This window comes from Stigmatopora argus, chromosome 15, assembly GCF_051989625.1.
Source record: "Stigmatopora argus isolate UIUO_Sarg chromosome 15, RoL_Sarg_1.0, whole genome shotgun sequence".
In the NCBI taxonomy this organism is placed as follows: Eukaryota; Metazoa; Chordata; class Actinopteri; order Syngnathiformes; family Syngnathidae; genus Stigmatopora; species Stigmatopora argus.
Window position 1 is genome coordinate 12342213 of NC_135401.1, and position 24356 is coordinate 12366568.

The 24356-nt window shown below is 37.7% G+C and overlaps 1 protein-coding gene across 7 annotated transcripts in view; it reads left to right on the forward strand.

Annotated features, from left to right (window-relative positions):
* Positions 1 to 318: 318 nt before the first annotated feature.
* Positions 319 to 24356, forward strand: part of lingo2b (leucine rich repeat and Ig domain containing 2b) — a 37883-nt gene continuing 13845 nt past the window's right edge. Inside the window, exons 1-3 of one of the 7 annotated variants that reach the window (XM_077620497.1) lie at positions 319 to 590; positions 3096 to 3197; positions 19934 to 20083. The gene's annotated coding sequence lies outside the window, so the exon portion shown is untranslated. The remainder of the gene's footprint in view (positions 591 to 3095; positions 3198 to 19933; positions 20084 to 24356) is intronic. The other 6 variants (XM_077620498.1, XM_077620496.1, XM_077620499.1 and 3 more) reach the window with 6 other exon arrangements.

Here is a 24356-nt window from a genome sequence, read left to right on the forward strand (position 1 = left end):
TGCAGCTGATATGTGAATGGTTTGGATGCCTAGCACCATGAATGACAGAGAATATCTTGGAATGTAAATGCAGGCATCAAGGGGTTAATACCGTTTAATACTATGAGTCAGTACAATGTGTTATTTTTTAGTATTATGTATTTTCAGGTAGTAAGTATGCATTCCCTCAAGGTGTTTTTTAATTGTATTTTTGCATTCATCAGTGAAGTTTCATTTCATTTCAGGCTTTTACTTTGAAGGTATAAAATGTTGCACTTCCTGCTGCTTCGGGCTTGATAACTCTCTTGCTCACCCCCTCACTCTCACTCTCATCCGGCCGGCACTGTGCAGATACCTTGCGAAATGTGGAGCAACCTCTGTCTGGGATGATTCCCCGGGCAACTGAGCAGAAGACCACATTAGGGAAAAGAAATTTGAGAAAAAATACATTTGTGAAGCTGATTTTTCTACTAAAGTGCAACGAAACCAACTCAGACAGAGGATTGCATAGAGTCTGTGCAAATGTGTGTCTTTTAGAGGGTGTTGGTGAGTGTGTGCCTCGGACACCCATTGTGCGATGTAAAGGTGGATTTTGACATCCAGTAGCGCAGGTAAGAGTCGTGACGTTCTTTCGACTGTATTTAATTCTCTTAAAGCCTTTGCAGTCCTCTTTTTTTTCTTTTAAATATTCACGCCAACATAAGACACTCCTGTACAGCATGACTCACTACCAACAGACTGTTAACTCACAGGAGAAAGGTATTGACACTTGGTTTCATCAGCTGTATGGACAGATGTAGTATTTATATTAAAGCCGGGAGAATCAACTCAGCATTAACTGGCATATTAAACCTTATAGTTAATAATTTTAACTGCCCTTTTTATGATTATGAGATAATACAAATTAATATTTCATTGATATGACAAAAGTGTGGTAAAAGTACTTTTGTTTAAATTCTACTTTCTTTATTTTACAGGATATTAACCTGTCCGTTCATTATTTCTAGCTGTCCATTAACTCATTGAGTCCATTGACAAAGATAGACATCTTATTCACATGACCTGGGAATGATCGCTGCCAGCCTCTCCCAGATCAAATGACGTCTATTACAGTCAATGGCAGCCAATGATCTAATTTAGATTGTTTCATTAATATGGCAGTTCATTTAAAATTTAGATTGTTTCATTAATATGGCAGTTCATTTAAATTAAGTGTCCTAGTGACTACTTTTCACTTTAAAGTCATACATAATTTTATTAATTATAATATATACATCAGGGGTCGGGAACCTTTTTGACGAAGAGAGCCACAAACAATTCATATTTTCTAATGTTATTCCTTGGGAGCCATACTCCAAATTTAAAAGTCAAAATACATGTAAACGGGTGCCTTTTTTGTTTGTAATTTCACCACTTTTAAAGTGGAATAAACAGAATACTTTTGACAACATTCTTATGCAGTTGCTAATCAATGAGTATGCATTCCAGAAGTCTAATGCAAAAAAAGAAGATTAAAGCAGCTCTAGACGTAGTATCTCAGCCCTGTCACCAGCGGTTTCCGTATTTTAGCTCACAGGTTAGCAGAGAGCCAGATGCAACCATCAAAAGAGCCACATGTGGCTCCCAAGCCATAGGTTCCCTATCCCTGGTATACATATATATGTTTATATCAAATTATAAAGCTTTGAGGAGGACTTTGTGGGTTGTGGTGATTAAAGATGTTTTTTTTCCTCAGTTTTGAAGGTCTTGTAAGGGAAGGTGTGTGATGACACTTTTTTAGGCAACCCTAGGAGGAAAAGCCAATCAATCAAGTAGTGTGAAATATAAAGAAGAAGGTGCAAATGGGCGTGCATAGATGAAGTGAGATGGATGGGTATGAAGTCTCCAATGATTGTTGCGGCTAATAACATGATGACAGGAAGCGTACTCCACAAGGTGGTCCCTAAGATGACACATAAGAAGTCAGCACTGTGGTGTGACTCAAAGTGGTCCTGCAAAAGAGTAGTACTGTCCTTTCACTGTAGCCCAACTACCCCTTGAGTGCACCAGCATCTAAAAGCCTTGATTTTTTTTTCTTAAAAAATATACGTCAATGCTGACTTTAAGTAGGAGAAATACGGATGAATTATAAATGAGTCCTGTCCCAGTCGAGGGACTCAGCTACTGTCTCCCATCTCACTTTCAAAGCCTCAAATGGAACTGTGTGGTGACGTGCAAGTGTGCAAATAAAGCTCATCTACAGCGAATGAACGTCCATACTTCTGCTTTATATGAGTTTATCACTAATAGACGTCCAATCAATTTTTAAAAATTGCAATTCAATAAGGTAAAAATTCCCTGGCTCGCTCTCCCACTAATTTGTAGTATTCGTTCATTCACGGCGAGCCATCGCACATCGAGTGATTTGGACGTGTACCACTGTCAATGGCAGCTAATGAGTAATAAAAGAAATTAATAATTAAAATGGCCAAGATCCATCTTCTTACCAATAGGTTTATCAAGAGTGGGCATCCAATTCATTTGAACTGCGTAGGTTGTCAGAACAGTGGAATTTTTGTTCATGTGCTGCCAGTCCTCCCACTTCAAATGGACTGTATGTCAAGCAATGGTAGCCAATGTGTTTAAAAAAATGTTCTTTCACACCACTCGGATGCAACAGAGGTTTAATGAGCGGCTTTGTTCCTCCCGGTCACACCCCTCTAGGTTCACAGGGGTATTTTCTGGCATCCTGTGGTTGTGCAAAAATAAATAACTAAGTATCAATACTTTTGCAATACAAAAGTGTATTCAGTTACAAAAAATTCAGTATCAATACTTCAATACTTTTCAATACTACTTTCGACAAAAGAAAATTCACATTTCAGAGTTCAAATGATTTGGATGTTGTGTAGTGCCATCAATGGCAGAGTTCGATACCAATGAATCTATTTTGGCAACAGGACTTTGTGGTAAATCAGGGCTTTGTAAACCCTCCTCTCGCCGAACGAGAAGGATCCTAATGGAGGAGAGTCAGGATGCAGGCATTACCGCTGCAAGACACAGAGAGGGAGTGCATCTAAGAGAGCGTGTGTGAGGCGTTTCCATGGCAACCTGACAGGGGTGTGTTTGGTCCCCAGAGATGGTGCGAAAGCAGAGCGGAGAGATGAGAGAAGAGAAAAGTCTCCCTTGTTAAGGAAGATAGGGGGATGGGAAGGAGATGATGGAGGGAAGAAAGGCAGGTAGGAGAATTAACCTCATCCTATTATTTGTTTTCCCCGCAGCACTCACCTCGATGGTTTTCTCAACATTCACACGCAACCTTTTTTTCCTTCATTCACGGCAACTTGTAGGGCTCACCGTGGTTATATGTATTTCTGTCACGAGATGCTCTCCTCACTATCATCAGATATGCGTTACAACTCATAGCACGGCATCAAGTCTCTGTCATCATTTAGTAGCTCTTCCTAGGTTCTTCCTGTCTTTTACATATATTTGTTGCAACCTGTATATGAAACACATTTTATGACTAAACTAACATGATGACATCTTCGTAAAAAACCTGCACTAAACCTGTTAATCTGGTCATCGTACTTTTCTTTTCCTAAAATTGGGTAAAAAGGGAATTCATTGTTTTTTTATGGGGCTCCTCCCATTATTCTGTGAAATTTACATTTTATTTAGCCTGGTAAGACAGTCTGACTGGCCAGCGTGAATGGGTGTCCGTCAACTCGCGCCCTATGATTGGCTGGGCTCCAATTTAGGGTGTCCCAACCTCGTGCTTGAAGTCAGCTGGTATAGGCTTCAGCAACGCTGGCGACCCTTGTGAGGATAAGCGGTTCAGAAAATGAATGAATGAATGAAAATTGAGTTTGTACATTTGAATACAGTGGAATAGGGTTGAGGTTAGGAATTGCGGCATGTCACCTGTCGTGAGTATGAATGAGTGCGTATGACAAATGTCATTAAAAGTTATTCAGTAAATGATGTAAATTTTGATGCAAAGTTGTTGAAATTGCTTCAGATGTCAGATGTTTCAGATGGCAAGTGTCATTTACAATTACAGTTAATTTTTATAATTATACATGAAAGACTTTTGATATAATAGCATTAACATCAATGGCTGCTTATGACAGATATCACTAATAGTCCTAAAACTAACACAGTTTCATAGCAAAAATATCTGAAACAATGCCATTTTTGCATTAAAAGTGACATAAATTATTGAAAGACTTAATGACATCTGTCATTTGCATACATTCCTGTCATGTTGTCGCTATAACAGTCTTGCGACACAGTCACTAGAATGCCATGGTTGCGACAATGTTATGACACTAATAGGGAGTTTTCATATAAAGTGTCACCAAAAATGACAAGTAAATACAGAAATTGGCAAGTAAAATATAAAAATACAGAGTGAACACCCAAACAGGCTTTCCGGTAATTGTCGAGACATGTCCGTGCCAGGCTGATGAGACTGCCTGAAATCAATATATGCAAGTCAACAAGAAGCACAATGAGCACAATGCAAAAAAATGCCCCAAAAAACATGTTTGATCAAACTGAAATGTAACTCTGATAAACAAAACATAAACAGACAACCAAAAGTCCAGACAGGTATGCTATACCAGCATTTCTTTTGTTTCTTTCTTGAATTTGAGAAAATCCTCCAGGCCTGTGGAGTGTAATGCAAAGTCTTAAATCAATAATATTTTAGGAAAAATCTGCTTCCTACCCTGAGAGTCATATTAAAAAGAAATAAACAAACCCTGATTATCAGTGAAGCATGCAGCCTGACCAAATACTGTATGTATCCGATTCATAATGTACGTAGTATGCGGTCAATAAAATTGTTTATATGTGTATCATTTGGCAATTAAAGAGGACACACCCACCATCAACCTAAAATAATTCAATGGATAAATTTGCAAATACCTATTTTTTAGAAGTAGTAACAATTTATCCAAAATATCTACAAAAAAATCTATTTATTAATGAATACCAGGATTACCAGAATTGTATATGACGAGGTTAAAGAATCATGAGTTTATGTATTATTTATAAACATTTTCAAAGATTTATGCTACATGACATTCCCAGATTTTATTTTTTTTAAACCGAAAAGCTTAATTGATCGATCATGTACTGTGTACAATGTTTCATATAGGAAATACCTCTAAAATAAGTGGATAAATATGAAATTATATGCATTCTATGGTTAACCTCAAGTCATCAGCCATATTTTAAGGTTTGGTTGCTGTATATTTAAAGGAGAAATATTTAGAAAACTTGTCTCTTTGATTTCTTCTATACTGACTCTATTGAGTCTCAAGAGTCCAGGATCAAGCATTTTCTTTGTTAGCTGTCTATATGTACTTTTACTTCATATATAGTCTTCATATTCTTTTGAAATCTAGGCGTTGTTTTATCACTCGAGTGCCATGGTTTGACTTGTGTGATTAATCTGTGCACTTCTCTGGGAGTGAGCGAAAAATATCTCTTCCATGTTGAAAACCTGGAATGATACGTAAAAATAACCTTATTATTAAAAGTAGAAAAGGAAAGAGCAGTTTTTTTTTACATGGGAGTTGCTATGGGTTCTTATTCTACTACTATTTTTGGTATATTTGGTCAATTTGTGAATGTCAAAATGATTTGTTCTGACTGAAAGTGTGATGAAAAAAATAGAATGCCCATGTGAACTACATAACTTGCGATACATTTCTAAAAGTGTATTATCAGGAGAAAAATATATATATAAATCTGCATAATCATCAAATTTTATGTTGACAAAGTTGATCTTAATCCAGATTTTATGAGTAGTTTGGTTTGTTTGGATGTCGCTCCACTGAGCGCATTATGGATGGAGCGAGCAAAGCTGTAATATTTTTAAAGATTATTTTTTAGTTTGACGGGAAAGACGTGGCTAGACTGTGGGGCACTTTTACTGGCATATGATTAACATTGCAGATGTAGTTTTCTGTGGGCGTCAGTTACAAAAAACTCAGGGTTCCATTTGTAGTGCGTGATTAAAATTCATCAGTGATGCGTGGGAATTTCGAAGCACAGTAATACACCTACGTTTCAAGTGACTATTTTTTTGTTCAGGTAGCTACTCGTGCAGAGGTTCTGCACACAAAAGGGCTCAAACAACCTGAGAGTACTCATGTTTTATTAACATAAAATGAGGGTTTGGGTTGTCTTCATAAAAATCCGACAAACAGCAGCATCCTTTTAGCCTTGGGGTTATTCCTTGGCGGTATGCACACTGACCATGAAACTTTCCTGGATTTGTGTCATGTATTGATAGTTTTATACATTACACTATCTACATCAGGGGTGTCAGACTGGGGTTGGTTCGCGGGCCGCTTTAACGTCAACTTGATTTCTCATGGGCCGGACCATTTTACATATAATATTTAGATTTTTTTTAATAAATGGATTAAAAGAACTGGATTAAAATCCCTGAATATTCATTTTTTAAAAGATCTTAAATAATGTTTATTTTAGCTTTTTCTAAATATATTTTTAGATTTTACAAAAGGATTTTTGAACTAAAAACACGGAAAAAAATGATTAAAAAATTACAATTATTGATTTAAAAGGGGGAAAATCAGGAAATTTAATATACATCTATATTATTCATTTTAATTTGATCCTAAAACAGAAAGTCGGCACTCATGATTTACTTTCCCGGGCCACACAAAATGATGCGGCGGGCCAGATTTGGCCCCCGGGCCGCCACTTTGACACGTGATCTACATGGAAAAGGCTACTTTGATTGAAGCCTTGATCCCAGAACTTTGAGGGAGACGAGCTAAGCAATCTTTCATCGTGTCACCATATATAATTTTATCACGTATATTAAAAGTACATTTGACCTTCTGTGTTAGTTAAAAAGTGAGTATGAAACTGCTTGCCTTTTACATGAATAATTACACAAGTATTAGCTGTTAATTGACGAACATATACAGATTTTTGGTCTGACTGTATTACAGTGATTTTTCATTTAAGATCATGTTTCACCTTATTTACTTTAAAATCCCCTTTCATTCATTTTCTTTAGAAATGCAGACATCTATTGGTTTATTTTCTTAAGATTTAACTCACCACGATATGCATTGCCTCATTATTCCTGTTTCAACTGCACAGTTCACACATGCTGACAATCCACTCCAGCTAAAAGAAAAAGGTGCCGCATCATTTCAACATTATCTCAGAAAATGCTGACACAGCAAGGGATCATTGAGTCCGGTGCAATTAAAGGATTAGTAACAGTCACACCAATTTCCTTTGTTCTCACCTTAATTAAACAAGACTCAATACGCTAGAGAATAATGTGCCAATCTGTAACAGGCCAGCAAGCATTTTTTCCTTACTACAGAAGGAAGAAAAAAGGTTTGGTGGTTAGAGTAGAAAGATTATGAATTTATTCGGATTACAAAATATTAATTGTATTGCCAGAATTACAGTTTTTTGGCCATCAAAATCAAAAGGGTAGAATGTGTAAATATCCAAATATGATATTTAAACTTTGTTGTTGTTGTTTGTTTCCTTTTGACTTCATTGAAAAACTGTACATCAAAAGTCATTTGAAACACATAAAATATTAGTAATTATAATTATAAACTATTAGTAGTTATAATTGTAAACTATTAGTAATTATAATTATTTATATGTATTTATAAATTCATTCCTACATTCATTCATTTTCTGAACCACTTTATCCTAACTGGGGGGGTGCCGGAGCCTCTCCCAGCTGACTTCGGGCCAGAGGCGGGGTACACCCTGTATCCGTGTGTGGTCGATTGGCCGCCGTTCTTTTGGTCGCCGTCTTTTGGTCGCCGTCTTTTGGTCGCCGTCTTTTGGTCGCCGTCTTTTGGTCGCCGTCTTTTGGTCGCCGGTCTTTTGGTCGCCGTTTTTTGGTCGCCGTCTTTTGGTCGCCGTCTTTTGGTCGCCGGTCTTTTGGTCGCCGGTCTTTTGGTCGCGGTCTTTTGGTCGCGGTCTTTTGGTCGCCCGGACCGCGACAACGGGTGACCAAAAGACCGGCGACCAAAAGACCGACGACCAAAAGACCGGCGGCCAATCGACCACACACGGATACAGGGTGTACCCCGCCTCTGGCCCGAAGTCAGCTGGGAGAGGCTCCGGCACCCCCCCAGAGTGTCCAATCAGACTACCATGCATGTCTTTGGAATGTGGAAGGAAACCAGAGTAGCCGTAGAAAACCCACGCAAACTGCACACAAGTAACTGGGCTGGATTTGAACCCAGGACCCCAGAGCTGTGAAGCCGACGTGCGAGGCACTCAATTTGCCAGGCCGCCCTATTTATAAATTATTCATCATTATTGTAACTCAATTAAATTAACACAAGGTTTTTAAAAAAATAAATTAATGAAATACACCCTGGTTATGGCTCACATTATAAAGTGGATTTTTATTCGTATTCAACTCCTTGTACGCCATTGCTGGCGATAGATATCCCATTCATTTAAACTAGGAAGACTGGTTTTGAATGCTCATTTTTTGAGAGGCATGGACATCCAATACAGTATTACTCTTAGTGGTGAATGAACATTTACTCATTTGCTCCTCTAGTGAAACTAGATTGGGTGTTTGGCACTGCCAGCCAACGATTTAAATGGCCTGTTAAGTGCCCTGTAAGGGGGGAAAAGAAAAAAGAAAAAAGAAACAAAAGAAAATCATAATTTGTGCATGAAAGAATAGAAATGCAAGCAGTGCAAAAGCAAATGCAGTCTGTAACGACCCTGTGCACTTGCGACATTCCTTCAAAAACTGCTCTGATTGCAAAAAAAACAAAAAACAAAGAAAACATAACTAAATAGAATTCTTCAGGTATTCTCAGCTGTAAACCTAAAAAAGGCAATAATGTGTTTCTTAAAGAAACTTCCTTTGATGAAGATAGCGGCCCTAAAATTCTACATAATTGGATTGGATTGGATTGGATAACTTTATTCATCTCGCATTTGGGAAATTTCATTGTCACAGTAGCAAGAGGGTGAGAATGCAATACAGGAATGGCATTTTAGACATAAATAGATAGGTAATACGTAAGTTAATAGATAAATTAATACATGAATACATATACATACGTACACATAGATGTACATGTATGTATACATATGGTAGGTCTTAACATTCAGCCATTTGTTTTGTTAAAGAGCCTGACAGCTGATGGGAGGAAATTGCTGAAAAGGTTTGATGCTCTTATACATAAAACATTCATATATAATCTCAATTATATTGTTGATTTTCCGTACAACCATCTGACGGTGTAGTGGTTCACTTGCCTGACTTCGGTGTGGGCAAGCATGGGATCTATTCCTGCTCAATGAGGGTGCGTTTGTGAGGGTACCCGGACGTCCGTCGACCAAACGTCCGGTCACGGTTTGGGTGTGTGAGTGGTTGTACGTCTCTCTGTGTGCCCTATGGCTGTCTGGTGTCCAGTCTAGGGTGTAGGATAGGCTCCAGCAACAGATCATCATGATTTAAAAAATCTGAAAAGATTATGTAAATAGAATTAAATTAAAAGAAATAGAAAAAAAATGAAAAAAATATTAGACATAAGTTGTTGTTTTTTTCAAATTGGGGGATCACTACTGTATTTCTATTCCTTTTATATGTTTAAAATGTATTATTTATTGTGTATTATTAATTCTTATTTCTAATCAAAATTTAAAAAATAATTTTCTGTATTTAACTTCAATTCTTCTCACATTATTATCTTTTTAAATGTTTTTCCCTAATTATTTGCTTTTATTTGTGGATTAAAGTTTCTATTATTTGTGTTTTTTACTAATAGAATTTTATGTAGTTATGTATTTCTTCAATGCTTTGTGTGTGTTAAAAATAAATTCAGGCATTCAGGCCAAATATCATTAACATAAAAATAAATGTTACTGCAGCGCAATAGTAACCTTTGTTTGCGCAAATTTAATATTTTGGTTTTCATTAGTTATTTCTGAAATCAAAAAAATATTTTTGGGCATTTTACACCCCTATTAGACATTTTCATTAAATATACTTGAATACTTGAATACTAGCAATTAATTATATTACATAAATAAATGTCTCAATCTAATAAAGAAACAACTTCTGCAACAATAGTAGTCGTAATCTTGCGTTAAAAAAGGAATTGCAAGTCACAAAACACCCAGATTGATTGGAACGCAATAAAAACAAATCTTGATTATTTATTATGCTTATGATTGGAGGATTATGAGCTTGTTGATTATTTGATAATCCAGTAAAACCCGAGTCTCGAGCAGGAATGAAGCCATAAGTGCACATAAAAATAAGTTGTTTGTTCAGGCTGAGAAAGGGGCGTCCACCCAAAGTAACTTATGCACCTTTAAAGTCACCCCTGTGTTGAATCCATCAGCCCCTGAGCTGCATTCGTAAAACACTCACCCTTAAAGCACTTGAAAGAGCATGATTCCCATTAAAAGCAGCCGCCTGGCCTTTGTATTTCCTGTTGCAGCGCCAGTAGCCTTTCAGCTGTCCTGTTGTGTAGGCACACAATTCTTGTGTGGGAGCACACTTCTTGCCGAGGGGCAACACATCTGCTTGATGGCTACAACCTTGCTACTTGTTAAGGATGAGCACGTTATTTTCAGATTGTCATGTGGTTGGAGCAGGTGGCAACCGATTCTTTTTTATTCATGCATCTATTCATATTCATTCTGTTTCGTTTCTGGGGCTTGTCAAATGTTGGACCAGAGGCAGGACACGCCCTGGACTGGTTGCCAGTCAATCACAAGGTGTGTATGGACATACCATAACATACTTTACATACCATAATGGACCATACCATACCACTCATTTATCTTCCATGCCACTTATCCTCACAAAGGTCGCGGCGGGTGCTGGAGCCTACCCCAGCCAAACACGGTAAACAGGCAGGGGACACCCTGAATTGGTTGCCAGATAATTGCAGGACACAATGAAACGGATAGCCACTCACGCTCAAAATCACAATCACACTGCCACCGAGTGGGAATTGAACCCAGACTGCCCACACCGAAGTTAGCCAGAAGAACCACTGTACCACTGGGTGGTCCATATCATATCAAAGGCTGAGCAGGTTAACTAAGAGTTAAAACACATACCGTAATTACTCGAATATAACGCGCACTCGAAAATAACACGCAGGTATAACTTTGGGCCAAAAAAATCTGGAAAAACGCAGTACTCGAATATAGTGCGCACCTAAAATTTCCCGCTGACGAAAATCAGAAATCTTACCTTTTTTTCTTCGTTTCACGATTGTTTTGTTCAAACAAATTTATTCATTAGAATCCTTCAAATGAAAAGTTCCTCTCTCTCTTTGTCTGTCCTCTCATACATCTCTTCGTTGAGAATCCTATCAACGTCCACGCTTCCTTCATCCACTTCCTCTTCCTCCCACAACACATCATCCGATTGGCTTTACGAGATGACGTAAAATCCGTGCGTCAAAGTGAGTTTGACAATGCTTTTTTCGATCGAAAATTTGTAATTTATTTTAGTTATTGATTATAACACTGAACTGAGAGAGGGTGAACTGAGACGGGTACGAGGCTAGAGGGGGGCAGTGGTGGTCTCGGCTTTACGAGATGACGTAAAATCCGTGCGTCGGCTTCACGAGATGACGTAAAATCCGTGCGTCGGCTCTACGAGATGACGTAAAATCCGTGCGTCAAAGTGAGTTTGACAATGCTTTTTTCGATCGAAAATTTGTAATTTATTTTAGTTATTGATTATAACACTGAACTGAGAGAGGGTGAACTGAGACGGGTACGAGGCTAGAGGGGGGCAGTGGTGGTCTCGGCTTTACGAGATGACGTAAAATCCGTGCGTCGGCTTCACGAGATGACGTAAAATCCGTGCGTCGGCTCTACGAGATGACGTAAAATCCGTGCGTCAAAGTGAGTTTGACAATGCTTTTTCCGATCGAAAATTTGTAATTTATTTTATTCAATTCAATTTCAATTCAATTTATTTGGCAAGAAAAAGCACCAGGCTAAGGGCCATGTAACAAGACACAAAAAAAAAAAAAAACAAAAAAAAAACAAAAAAAAAAAAAAAAACAAAAAAAAAAAAAAAAAATTAGTTTTTGATTATAACACGCACCCCCAACTATTGGAATTAATTATTTTGCAAAAACCTGCGTGTTATATCCGAGTAATTACGGTATTAATTAAGTTAATTATTTTACTGGAATGAGCTAATTGTTCTACAGCAGTAATTAATATTTCATTAATACGACAGTACATTTAAAGAAACTGTCCTTTCATGTTGATGATTTTCTTCTGAATACATGATATATTTGAAATTTTGTACTGCTGAAGAACAATTGCTTGGTGAAGCAATGAGTTATAGACAGTTCTCCTCTGGGTTTTTGCCAGGATTGTTTAGGAGAAAAAAAAAAATCAATGTCTTCACACATCCGATTATTGTCACATCTTGTTTTCTGTGCTGTCAGTAGCTCTTGGTTTTTTTGACGTTGTCTTTAATATCCACATTCTCTGGATTGCACAGTGCAGTAAAAGGTATGGTGACATTATTTACAGTACCCAAAAATTAGCAAATAAAACAGACTTTATTAAGAGCACACAAATTCACACATTTCTTGGTGAGAAAAACAAATTCATGGGAACAGTTGGCATGTGCCATTTTCGGTAGTGATCTGTGCTGTATTCCTCTATCGCTCCCTGAAAAAAATCAACAACACTATGGTAGAAGAAGTGGGATAAAGACACCTGTTTGTAACTGCAAAAGAATGGAAAAGGTTGTTAATTCTCGCATTCTGAAACTTTAGCGACAGTGGCATCGTTTAATGTGGCATACCAATTGTTTCCCAAATTTAGCCGTTTTTGCAGTGAGTGAGCCTTTTACAAAGGATAGTTTTTAAATTTTCAAGCTGAAGCAGCAAGGCTTCACCCTTTACTTTGTAGTGGCTCTTCGTACAATGTCCCCTGTTGCACCACCTCGATCAATGTCTTCAGCTGCTCTGCACATTAATGGGTTTAACTTGAAGTTTGTGGTTTTATAAAAAATATGCATCGTTTCGATTTTATCTTAGGTGTTGATTTCATTCACCGTTTCACACATTAAAGATGAAAATTTTCAGTCTAAAATGGGCAATGCACGATTTGCAGGCTGAGATGTGCGGTCAATATTCATCAATGTTTACTACAAAACAATCAAATTCAAATAAATTATGAGCCACGTGCCTCCTTTTAGTCTAAAAGCTGACTAAATGTACTAAATTCTCTGATAAATATGCGGTTTATATGTGCTTTATCAACAGTACTATTGCATACTACACCAATGCATATTGATAATTTTATACCGTACCACTCCGCTGTTGACCGAATGGAAAAGGAATGAATGTCTACAAATGATAAACTCGTTTAAACACACAAAAGAAGGATGAAAAGAGCCATATGTATGGATGTCTATCACTGTCAATGGTAGCCAATGAGTTAAAAATACCAATGTGTATGGCTCTGGGTGTGTACACTGCTCACAAAGCTAAAAATGTCCCTTTGTGTCTAACTGGCTGATGGAATGCTCACTGCTGCATATATCAGGACAGCACAGGCAGGACTCCAGGCAAGATTCAACATTGAACTGTCCAAGACATCTGGGCCTCCAGTTAAGTGACCAAAGATTCAACATGCAGAAGTTTATAACATTACATAAGAAGTGACTGAGTCCATTAAAACGCAGTCATCTGAGAGTGCCACCTTTTGTTATTTTTTTATCCCCCCATTGTGGACTTGTAAAACTCTGTAATCTGGAAGCTCTCATGCAGAAATATCCGTGCAGATGGGCTCAGTACATCAGATACACAGAAATGGTTTCTCATTAATAATTTTCACCCAGTATATGACTGTGTAGACTATTTGTAGGACAATCAGGGATGGTGACAAACAAACAAGCCTGTGAATTTTCACTCAGATTTGTTTTAACGGCAGTTTTGCAAAGCTTGGAAAACATCCGTGTACGGGATATTTCTGGACTTCAGAACAATGGAAAACCTGCACAGAGTCGCTAATAGTGTTGGACCAATTCCATTTTTCCCTCCCAACACTGATCTGTGTGGTATCGGCTATTGCTCATACTGTACCAATAGGATGTTATTTATTTATTCATTTAATTTTTAGGATAATATTGTGGAGTATGGAATGTATTCTTATGCTTTTTATTTGTCAAATGGTTTATTTAGTGTAGTCACTAGAATAGAATTTTGCATAGCCTAGTGGAAATTTCCATCATGACACCTATTAGTTAGGGGCGCGTCATCTACCATGACACGCCCATTTCTTTGTTCACATTTTCCCGCCTAAAGTTTGTATCTATGTCACATGACCTTTGTCAATTAAACTGGCGGATCTGTTGGAGGCAGGCGGGGATTCAAACTGGTCAGGCTGGAGGTTAGTACATCTACTGGCGCTGGTTACTCTGACTCCCTCCTTCAGCTGAAACTAGTTAAAACTCATCACGGCTGACTCTGTGTGCTTCCTCTAATTCGAAGTTATTGAATGTATATGGATTAGTTCCGACAAATATTAATTTACTTTCAGCAATTCCTATCATTGCTGCATCAAGAACTTCTTAACTCATTGTCTGCCATGGATGGCACAAGACGACCATTTGATGTGGATGGGGTAGAAGCAAATGAATAAACATACCACACAATTGAACGTCTATTATCCTCTTGGGAAGGGGTGCTGCTTTTTTATGGTGGCGTGCATAGATGACAGCCATCTTATGTAGGGTGACTGGTGGTTGCAAGCCAAATCTCAAAAAGTAGTATACATTGTGCAGCATCACCATGCTATTTCTTAGTATACTTGCAGCTAGCTACTGACGCGATCATTTTAGTGCTGTATCGGTACCGATACTAGTTTATTCACAATGCAATAGTGAACTTGGGATTTTGCATTATTTAAAATCTTACATCCATTATTCAGGCACTAAAGATGTAAAATACCGGACTATTAGCGTTATATTGTAAATAATGCATTCCATCTATCTCAATGAAGTAAAAAAGTAACACTGTTTATTCCATCAACCAGAGACTATTTCTGTTTAGGATGGTGAGCACTGTGGCTTTGGTTACTATGGAAACTGTACAGAAGTCTTCTTTTCCCTCACAGCAACAACAAACAAAGAAACATTGTAATTTATTGTCAAAACTTCATTCCTAAACCTATGAGTAATACACACTTCAAGGTTTTCTTTGAAGTGAATGGCTTTCTACAATTTCGGCTGTAATTTTTATCAAGTTGTTATGGTAAGCCTGAGAACAGAATACAGGTATGCTTGCTTAAATTAGCCCTTTTGAGAGAACTGGTCCTGTTTCATGCAAGTGAGCCTGCACTGAACCCGCCCTACATACTGCTGGGCCAATGGCAAGTGTGGGTATTGTTACCATGACGACCAGGAGTGGATGAAGGGGTGGTGCACATAGAGCCCCGAATCTAAAAAACTGACTGCCAACTGCAGTGAACAAAAGCACAGGTAGGCTAATGGTGCATTCTTGTTAAAGAGTACTTTAACTCAATGGTTACCGCAGATGGCAATAGACATTGAATCCAGTTTGACTGGATTGGACTACATTCCACAACTAGCTACTTTTTAAAGCTGAGTGACCCCTGGGTTTCATGACCATGTTGAAATATTTCTTTCAGCAAGAAAATGAAGCCGTGCTGAGTCATCACTAAGTGAATGTTAAAGCGCTTTGAATAACTCGAAGGTGGATAAGCGTTATGCAAGCAAAAGCCCATTCACTAATTAATTTTCAGTACTGTATCTTTCTGACTATAAGTCGCTGCATTTTTTTCTCACTCTCTCCCTGCGGCCATAATGACAAAGTGTTTTGTTTTTGGATTTTAATTGGCTAACGAGCTTCATGGTTTCTTGCAACAAAGTAATGTTTTCATGCACCCAATTTTGCTCTGTGGTGTGGAACGTCATGAGGATTTGCTACCGTGGATGTTTTCAGAATCTCTACCGAGTGTTCCATTATCCAACAACGGTCAGAGTTTCCAAGTATAACAGCATTCACTCAGAGTGCTCTGTCCAATGTGTGGGAGAGACTGAGTTATTTAAAGATAAAGGCTGAAAATAAGAGCAGTTTTAGAAAAACAGATCCACAAATTATGTCATATTTTAAAACATTTCACAGATTGATGCCGGAAAGGATATCATTTGAACCATTGATGAAGATCAAGAAAGACTAACACCACTAACCATAAGTGGTTGCGTTGTTTCCTGCCATTTATCTGATTTAATAGCTTCTTGCAAAAGAGGAAACTAATATGATGCTCTATGCTCACCAAGATATGATAAAGTGCATCATCATCCCCACATGGTTAAGGAAAAGCTTTGTTATATTTGGAGGCTAATTTGCAGAGCCACTTATTACTCATAAATCATAATCATGTCATGTTAACACCTATTGCGTTTTCACCATGGTGCTGAGATACATCGATTCCCAAAGGATTCTGTGCAAAATCGTTCACAAATGAGGGTGAGGGGGAAACAAATGAAAACATGCATTCACTGCTTCTTTGCCCCAATTGCTCACAAAAGTGGCGCAACAACAACAACATGGAGGTAGGCATGAAGTAGTATTGGTTGTTGTTTATTAGATGCACATGAGAGAATACTAAAGGCACCAGTGGTCCAAGGAAATAACAGTTAAACTACTTTTTTCCAAAGTCACTGAATCACATTTGATTCAAATTGGATGACTTTTTCACTTTGAATAAATGGCCTAAAATAATAACGTGTTACATTATACATGGACAGAATGTGGAAAAGATGGCAAAATGTTGAGAGCAATATGAACAGATGCGAGCAGTGCACTGCGTAGTTGGATGGAATCACTAGAAATAAGCGAGAAAAGCAAAATGCGGCTTGATGAGGGTAAAGTTTACAAGACATAGATGAAGCCAGTCATGATCGATGGATTAGAGATAGCGCTGCTGAAAGGAAGACAGGAAGCCGAGCAGAAGGTCGTCGAAACTAAGCTGTTTAGGTCTCCCGTAGAAGTGACCAGGTTGGACAGAATGTTTCTGAGACAAAGGCAAAGAGAGGAGACTTGGATTGTTTGGATGGAGGATGGCGCTACCAGGCCAGAGAAAGAGAAACACCAGAAATACAATTTGGATGGATGTGGTGATGATTGATGATGTGGGATTTCAGAGAATATGCGGGACTCTTTTTTTACTGCTGTAAATCTAGACAATTTCCATGAGTTTGAACATTTGGTAGTCTCTGATTTTGCTCTCCAGGGAAGAAAACATTGCAAAGCAGTTAAAATAAAATACAGGAGGGTATCAGAGGTAGATGGATTTTTTTTGTTTTCACGTTTTGTAATTTCTAAAAACTTTCCCATTGGGGCTTTTCCCAAACTGAATATTTAATTTGTCGAAACATTCCTAAGTAGAGCTACTACTGTATTCAACAGAGTGCTGTGGGATTTCATTACAGCCAAACAAGAGAGCACATTTTCACCGATCTGGTGTTTTATGAGTTTAATCAGTTGATTACAATCATGTGCTGGATCGGCAAAAAATATAAAATAAACAGGATCCTGAATTTTTGTTTCATTTTGTCTTCATGCCAATCCAAAGTACACTCCGAATCAGAGTTTGCCCACAAAGTCCAATAAAAGTGTCTCAATCATTCTCACTTCAATGTCACCTTGAATCCCACAATGAGATTAATTTATTTCTAACAGGAGTAAATTCTCTAGAGTCACAGCAAGATTGCTAATCTGTCAAAATGATTTGGTGACAGGTGAAACATTTTAATCCTCCCTGTGTTATTCAGTGCAATGGAAGATCAGATAATCCATTTCTGAGTGTCTAATCTTCACAAAATGATGCCAACTAAAAGTATTTTATGAAAAATTGTTAAATAATCCGCTTTTGTACGTAGCAGTGGCCCTGTGGAGGAGTGTTTAGCTGCACGTCGGCCTCACACTTCTGGGTTCGGGGGTTCATGGCGTTTGCATGTTTTCTTTGCATGGGTTTTCTTCAGGTACTCCGGTTTGCTCCCAAATCCCCATAAAAAAACATGCATGGTAGGCTGATTGAACACTCTAAATTTCCTCTTGGTATGAGTGGGGCATGAATGGTTTTCTGTCTCCTTGTGCCCTGCGATTGGGTGGCCACCAATTCAGAGTTTCCTCTGAGTGGTGCCTGCATGAATGAATCCTCTTTCATTGTAAAAACTCCATAATTTATTTTGTCCTCTACTTTCCTATTTTAAGTGCTTGGTGAATGTTAAAATCAAGCACAGACTTCAATCAATACTCTTGATCAATATATGCACCACATAATTACAACAGGGCCCCTACTTGGTCCATACAAATGATTCTCTTGAGGTTTTGTGCCTAATGAAAAAAAAATTGACAGTTCTAGCGCTCAAACATAACGTAGTTTCATGTTTAAGTTGACAAGGCTATTAAATGGAATCTAATCACAGAAGTTATATTAAGAGTAAATCCATCAAATGTTTAATGCTTGCTCTTGTATAGTTTTAATACGCTTGTTAGAATTTCACACACTCTTAGATACTAATCCCATCACTCAGTGAACGTAGCAATAAACCATTTAGACTTGGAACTAAACTATTACATGAATCTCAAACACAAATTATTTTCAAAAAACTGTCAGAAAACCAATTGCAATCTAATTTCGTATTGTGAATAAGTTTATAAATAAGTATGTTGTGAACATGTGCCATGAAAAATGGATGAGATGTAACTTCCGAAAGGAAAACTAGAAAGGAATTTAATATGACGAATGTCCTTCGAGTAACACACCAAGGATCAATGAGAAAAATAGTTGGAAAGATCTGCAATATATTTTAAGTTGTACAAGGAAACAGCGGATTGCATCACCATGTGCAGTATGAATTCTCCTCTCTATTTGCAAGAAATAAATTAAGATGAAAATGAAGGTCAAACATCGTTTCTACTCATCACCCACAATATGCATGTTGTCTCAATGACCTTGGATGCTGCCAAGACAAGTGATAAAGTCACACAAAGGATTCAAGCATGGATTTTGTGTAGTGTATAGATTTAGAAACTAAATCCAAACAGTATACATGGCACAGCATTTCTTAGAACTCCTCAACACTGTTGATGTCATTTTAGCGTTGTATCGGATCCGATGCGGTATCCGTGCAACACTATTGCTATACAACTTCACAAATAAGCTTTGACAGATTGAACTTTCTGCAACAATGCAGCTTTAAATGAATCTAAACATCACATAAACACTTAGTGAAGCATAATAGTTCAGTGCCACATATAAGAGTACTTTTATTCTCTTTCAAACACATGTCAAACATCAGTTTATTGCTTCTGAGATGCAGGATGTGTCTTGATTGAACATGACAGGGCCATTAAGGACTGCAGCAAGAATAGAAATGAAACGAATTTAGACAGGGTATGGCTGTTTTTCTTTTGTATGCCTCCTACTGTGTAAAGTTTCAAATGGAAGCAACTATAATATATATGTGATCATCACTCTCCCCATATTAAAATTCAAGTCGCTGAAAGTGTAGAATTCAAATGTGTTTGTGTGTATTTGGATTGGATTGGATTGAATAACTTTATTCATCCTGTATTCGGGAAATTTCATTGTGACAGTAGCAGAGGGTGATTAGACAGAACAACAAAGCAAAAGCACAAAGTACAAAGCAAATCAAAGTAAATGGGATCATTAAGAATCACCAAATCAAATCATTAAGACAGAAAAGCAGCAAAAACACAAAATGAGCAAGAGTGGACGGGTTCAGGTTTAACTATTAGACTTATTTTGGATCAGAAAAGTAAAGTTCCTATTTTTCATTCTCATAGCATGAATGCTGTGTTACAGAATGATATCGCATTGCTGTGCTATTAATATGTGCATACAATGATTATGTATTTCTGTCTAAATTTAGAGACTGCAGGATAATGCCCTATTCCACAAGAGCCTGAGGCACATGAGACATAGAACAAGCCACATGGCGGAAAGACTCCAAGTTGATGGCTAAACAAGGACACCCTCCCCAGCAAGCAAGGCCAGTGGTGCAGAAATGAGTATTTAATTGGTAGAGTTTGAATGCACATTCACTAATTAGACGAGAAGATTCAACCTGAAAATGCTCCTGACATTTTACGCTTGGCTTGCTGGTCATCTGGAATGTCACGAAACCCACAATTTCAGTTTTGGTTTTAGTACTTGTGGTTAATATACAGTTAACTTACCGTTAAAAATTAGAATGTGCAAAATACTAGATAGATACAAGGGTTGTGAAAAGTAACAATATTCTTTAGTCTGATTTTACAGTGACGTGATACACCCAGATTTACATATCTCGTGATATTGCAAACATGGAGGCATTGCGCAATCAAAAAAAGACAGCCATACAGCATGCTTATGACGTTTAATCTTTCATAAGGCATGGCATTAAATAGTATCTCTGTTACTCTCTCTTTCTGCAGTTCAAGCGTGCGATGAGGTTAAGATCTTTTAGAGTTTGTATTAAAAACAAACTCTGTGAGGCAGGTTCGGGCTGCGATCTCTGTTCAAGTACCATATTTTTATATTCATTCACATTTCACTTATATTTTATCACTGATTGTTTAGGTCATGACTAAGCATGCACAGACAGGACGCAGCATTCCAACTTTCACAATCAACGTATTTATGTCAAGATTTTGATCTGTTTGGGAAAAGGAACATTGAGTATTTTTTGGAGTGTTAAAATGGAATTAAAACTTCTAGTATCATGGCTACAGTATTAGACACTATTTTCCGTAATGTTAAGTTTAACCCATTGGCTGATTATCGCATGCATCAGAATCAGATCAAGGTAAAGACATTTTAAGAAACAGCAGGTCAATTACTTGCTTATGTGCAATAATTATATTATTCCTGCTACTTATTCATATCGAAATGAGATAACAAACAATTCAGACACAAGTTGAACATATGAAAGTGAAACAGTAAAAGCATTTGGGATTTTTGCATTAGCAAACAATGGGAACAAGGAAATTACATTTTCTTCAAGATGTTGTTCAGAATCAGTTGACTTTGATGTATGTAATGCCAAATAATAATGCTGCCACTTCGAGGAGATTATGTGAAGAAATAACTGGAAGCGTGAAAATTAATTTAAACCACTGTGTTATCAAAACTGTAAGTAAAGGAGAATTCATAGCTGAGGTTATTATGCGGAGTTACAGCTATAATGGAACTCTAGTAAATCTGTGTATCTGGGGTGAATTTAATATGTAAACATAATCGATGCTCAGCACTCACAGTTAATCAGTAGTTTTCATTAAATAATTTAAAATAAAACACCTGACGGCCAAACCACAGAATTATATCTTCATTTTGGGCCAGGGATTTTTATCATAATATGTATAAACTCTTATTTGACTGTTTTTAGTCTGTTTTGTTGTTGTTGTTGTTGATAAATTGGTATGATGTTGATAAATTGACAAGAGGCAATAGCTTGGGAAACAGAAAAACAATCTTGCATCAACTGATTTGAAGCTGTTTGTTGCCCATTTTCCTTGAAATACTTTAAATGTATGCTATATTAAGGGTGCTTGTTGTGCAACTATAACTATCTATATCACATGTGTCAAAGTGGCGGCCCGGGGGCCAAATCTGGCCCGCCGCATCATTTTGTGTGGCCCGGGAAAGTAAATCATGAGTGCCGACTTTCTGTTTTAGGATCAAATTAGAATGAAGAGTATAGAAGTAGGGAAAAGCGCACTTTGTGGAGAAGCACTTTCAATTCCGTCATACGCAGCTGGGTATGATGACAATTAGGCTTTTGTCTAGTCAATGATGATGACAAGCCTAAGTCTGATTTTATTTTATTTTATTGAGATGTATATTAAATTTCCTGATTTTCCCCCTTTTAAATCAATAATTGTCATTTTTTAATAAAAAGTTTCAGTTTTTAGTTCAAAAATCATTTTGTAAAATCTAAAAATATATACAAAAAGCTAAAATAAACATTGTTTTAGATCTATAAAAAACGGAATATTCAGGGCTTTTAATCAAGTTCTTTTAATCCATTTATAAATAAAAAAAAATCTAAATATTATATCTCAAATGGTCCGGCCCACATGAAATCAAGTTGACGTTAACGCGGCCAGCGAACCAACCCGAGTCTGACACCCCTAATCTATATAGATGCTACAGTCTCACTAGGGTTTGCCAAATCGCTGAAAAAAGGGGTACTTCGTTGGTAGAGCCAGCCAGCACCCTTTCGTTCTCTTTTATTTTATTTGTAAAAAAAATGGCCTAAACCTCAATTAATTATGTGCCTATTTGAGTGATACAATGTGGAAAAACAATAATGAGCGGCAATCTATTTTAATTAGACAAATACAAAAAAATCTACAATAAAATAAATATCTGTCCTGCTTACTTTCACTTTTTAACACGCCTTGGCTATCTTTGTTGGGATAATTTCTTCGGCACAGAGTGATCAATATGAACTGGTTTTATTACACTTTAAACATTTATATTAATACAGAAGGGCAATGGATATACGTACACGAAAATACATTTATTAAGTGAAGCGGTGAGTCACGAGAACAAGTGCCCTTTGGTGTCTATTGTTCACAGATGCACGGATAAAGAAATAATCTACCATCAAATTAAAACGATCATATCGCCGGTTTTCTTTGTTCTATCTTCCAATTAAAAACTGGGACAGAGTTCAAAGACCTCGCTTTTATTTCATGTTGAGAGAGGTCTGTGTGAAGTAGGTTATTTTCTTTGGTGCTTTAAAGACACCACATGATTGATCATGCAGGCTTGATCATAGAACTTGTGAGGGTTAATCTACCAAGCAGAACATCTTGTGCAGTAAGAATAAGTGCAAACATAAACTTTGAAATGAACTCTAAATGAAAAAAAATCAATATTTGCATTTAAAAAAAATCTACAATGCTCCTTTATTTTTTTTATCATCCATGGTGACATGATGTGTAAGGTTATCTTCAAGACAAATGACAGTAACTTGACCAATGAGAAGACCAGGATTTCAAATGGTCTTTATCGTACTCATATGCTCATTGGTCAAAAAGCAGGATCGATGGAGGAATTCCTTTTGCTGCAAATTGTTAAAAAGCACCCAGCAGTATTCTTTACTTCTAAAGATCGTACACAATTTTTGAGTTTCATGATAATACATGTCCTTTATAGTAAGATCGAATCTAGCTGCATACTTTTGTTTGTACGGGACAAATGGCGGACATAAGCCTCACCCAAATGTTACGATCGCGCCGAGACGTCGTGGCGCGATCGGAGGGATTTGGACCCAGTAGCGGGGAAGCAGGAGGGGACGAGAGGAACTGTTCTCATGACAGTAACTTTAATGACTCAAAAAGCTTTACAAAATACCAAGGACTTGTACATCCCAAAACGAAACAAAACCAGAGCATGGAGAATAGTACCTTTGTAGCGATGTATGCAGTGTCACCCAGGATAAATACCCACATCAGGAAGTAATCAAGAATCACTTGCAGCTGCTCTAGCCTAACGGCAAGCCAGGAGGGACAAACGAGCTGCTCCTGACACCAAGCTCGTAAAACCCTTTTCACAGGTGCTATAATCTCCCCTTTTCATTGGTTTTCTTCTGTATCAATGAAAAATCTGTGAAGATACCTTTAGAACAGTGGCAATTCATTGCTTACGTTTGCATGCAACAATCAAGTATTGATGGACGATAATAATAATAATAATAATAATAATCGGACATAGGCCATGTCGTCATTACCACAACACAAAAAAGCCTACTTGTCATCACACGCAGAACTGCGTGTGACGAAATTGATGGTGCTTCTCCATAAGCTACGTTAAATCGGCAAGAGACCTAAATAAGTGTAAGTTACGGACTTGTAATTTGTCATTCCGCTGTTGTGGATACAGGTCGCTTACCTCTCGATTACATACAGGTCGCTTACCTCTCGATTACCGCACACTGTCTGCCACTTACCTTCCTTCAAGTCAGCTAGCAGGAGGCAGATCACCAACCAAACATCTATTCATATGCCGCAGAAGGGAATGTGTGTATGTTAGCGCGAGTTTAGATGTCTGATGGATGTGGGGAAAAAACTGTCCTTAAGCCTATTTGTCCGAGCTTTGTGGGACCTATAGCGTCTGCCAGAGGGCAGCAGCTGGAACAGATTGTGACCAGGGTGGTAAGGGTCCCCAATGATGTGCTTGGCTCTGCTGAGGTAACGCGGGCTGGCAATGTCTTCAAGTGAGGGCAGAGAGCAGCCGACAATCCTCTGGGCAGTGTTAATCACTTTCTGCATGGCCTTTTTGTCTGCCGCCGTGCTTCCAGCGTACCA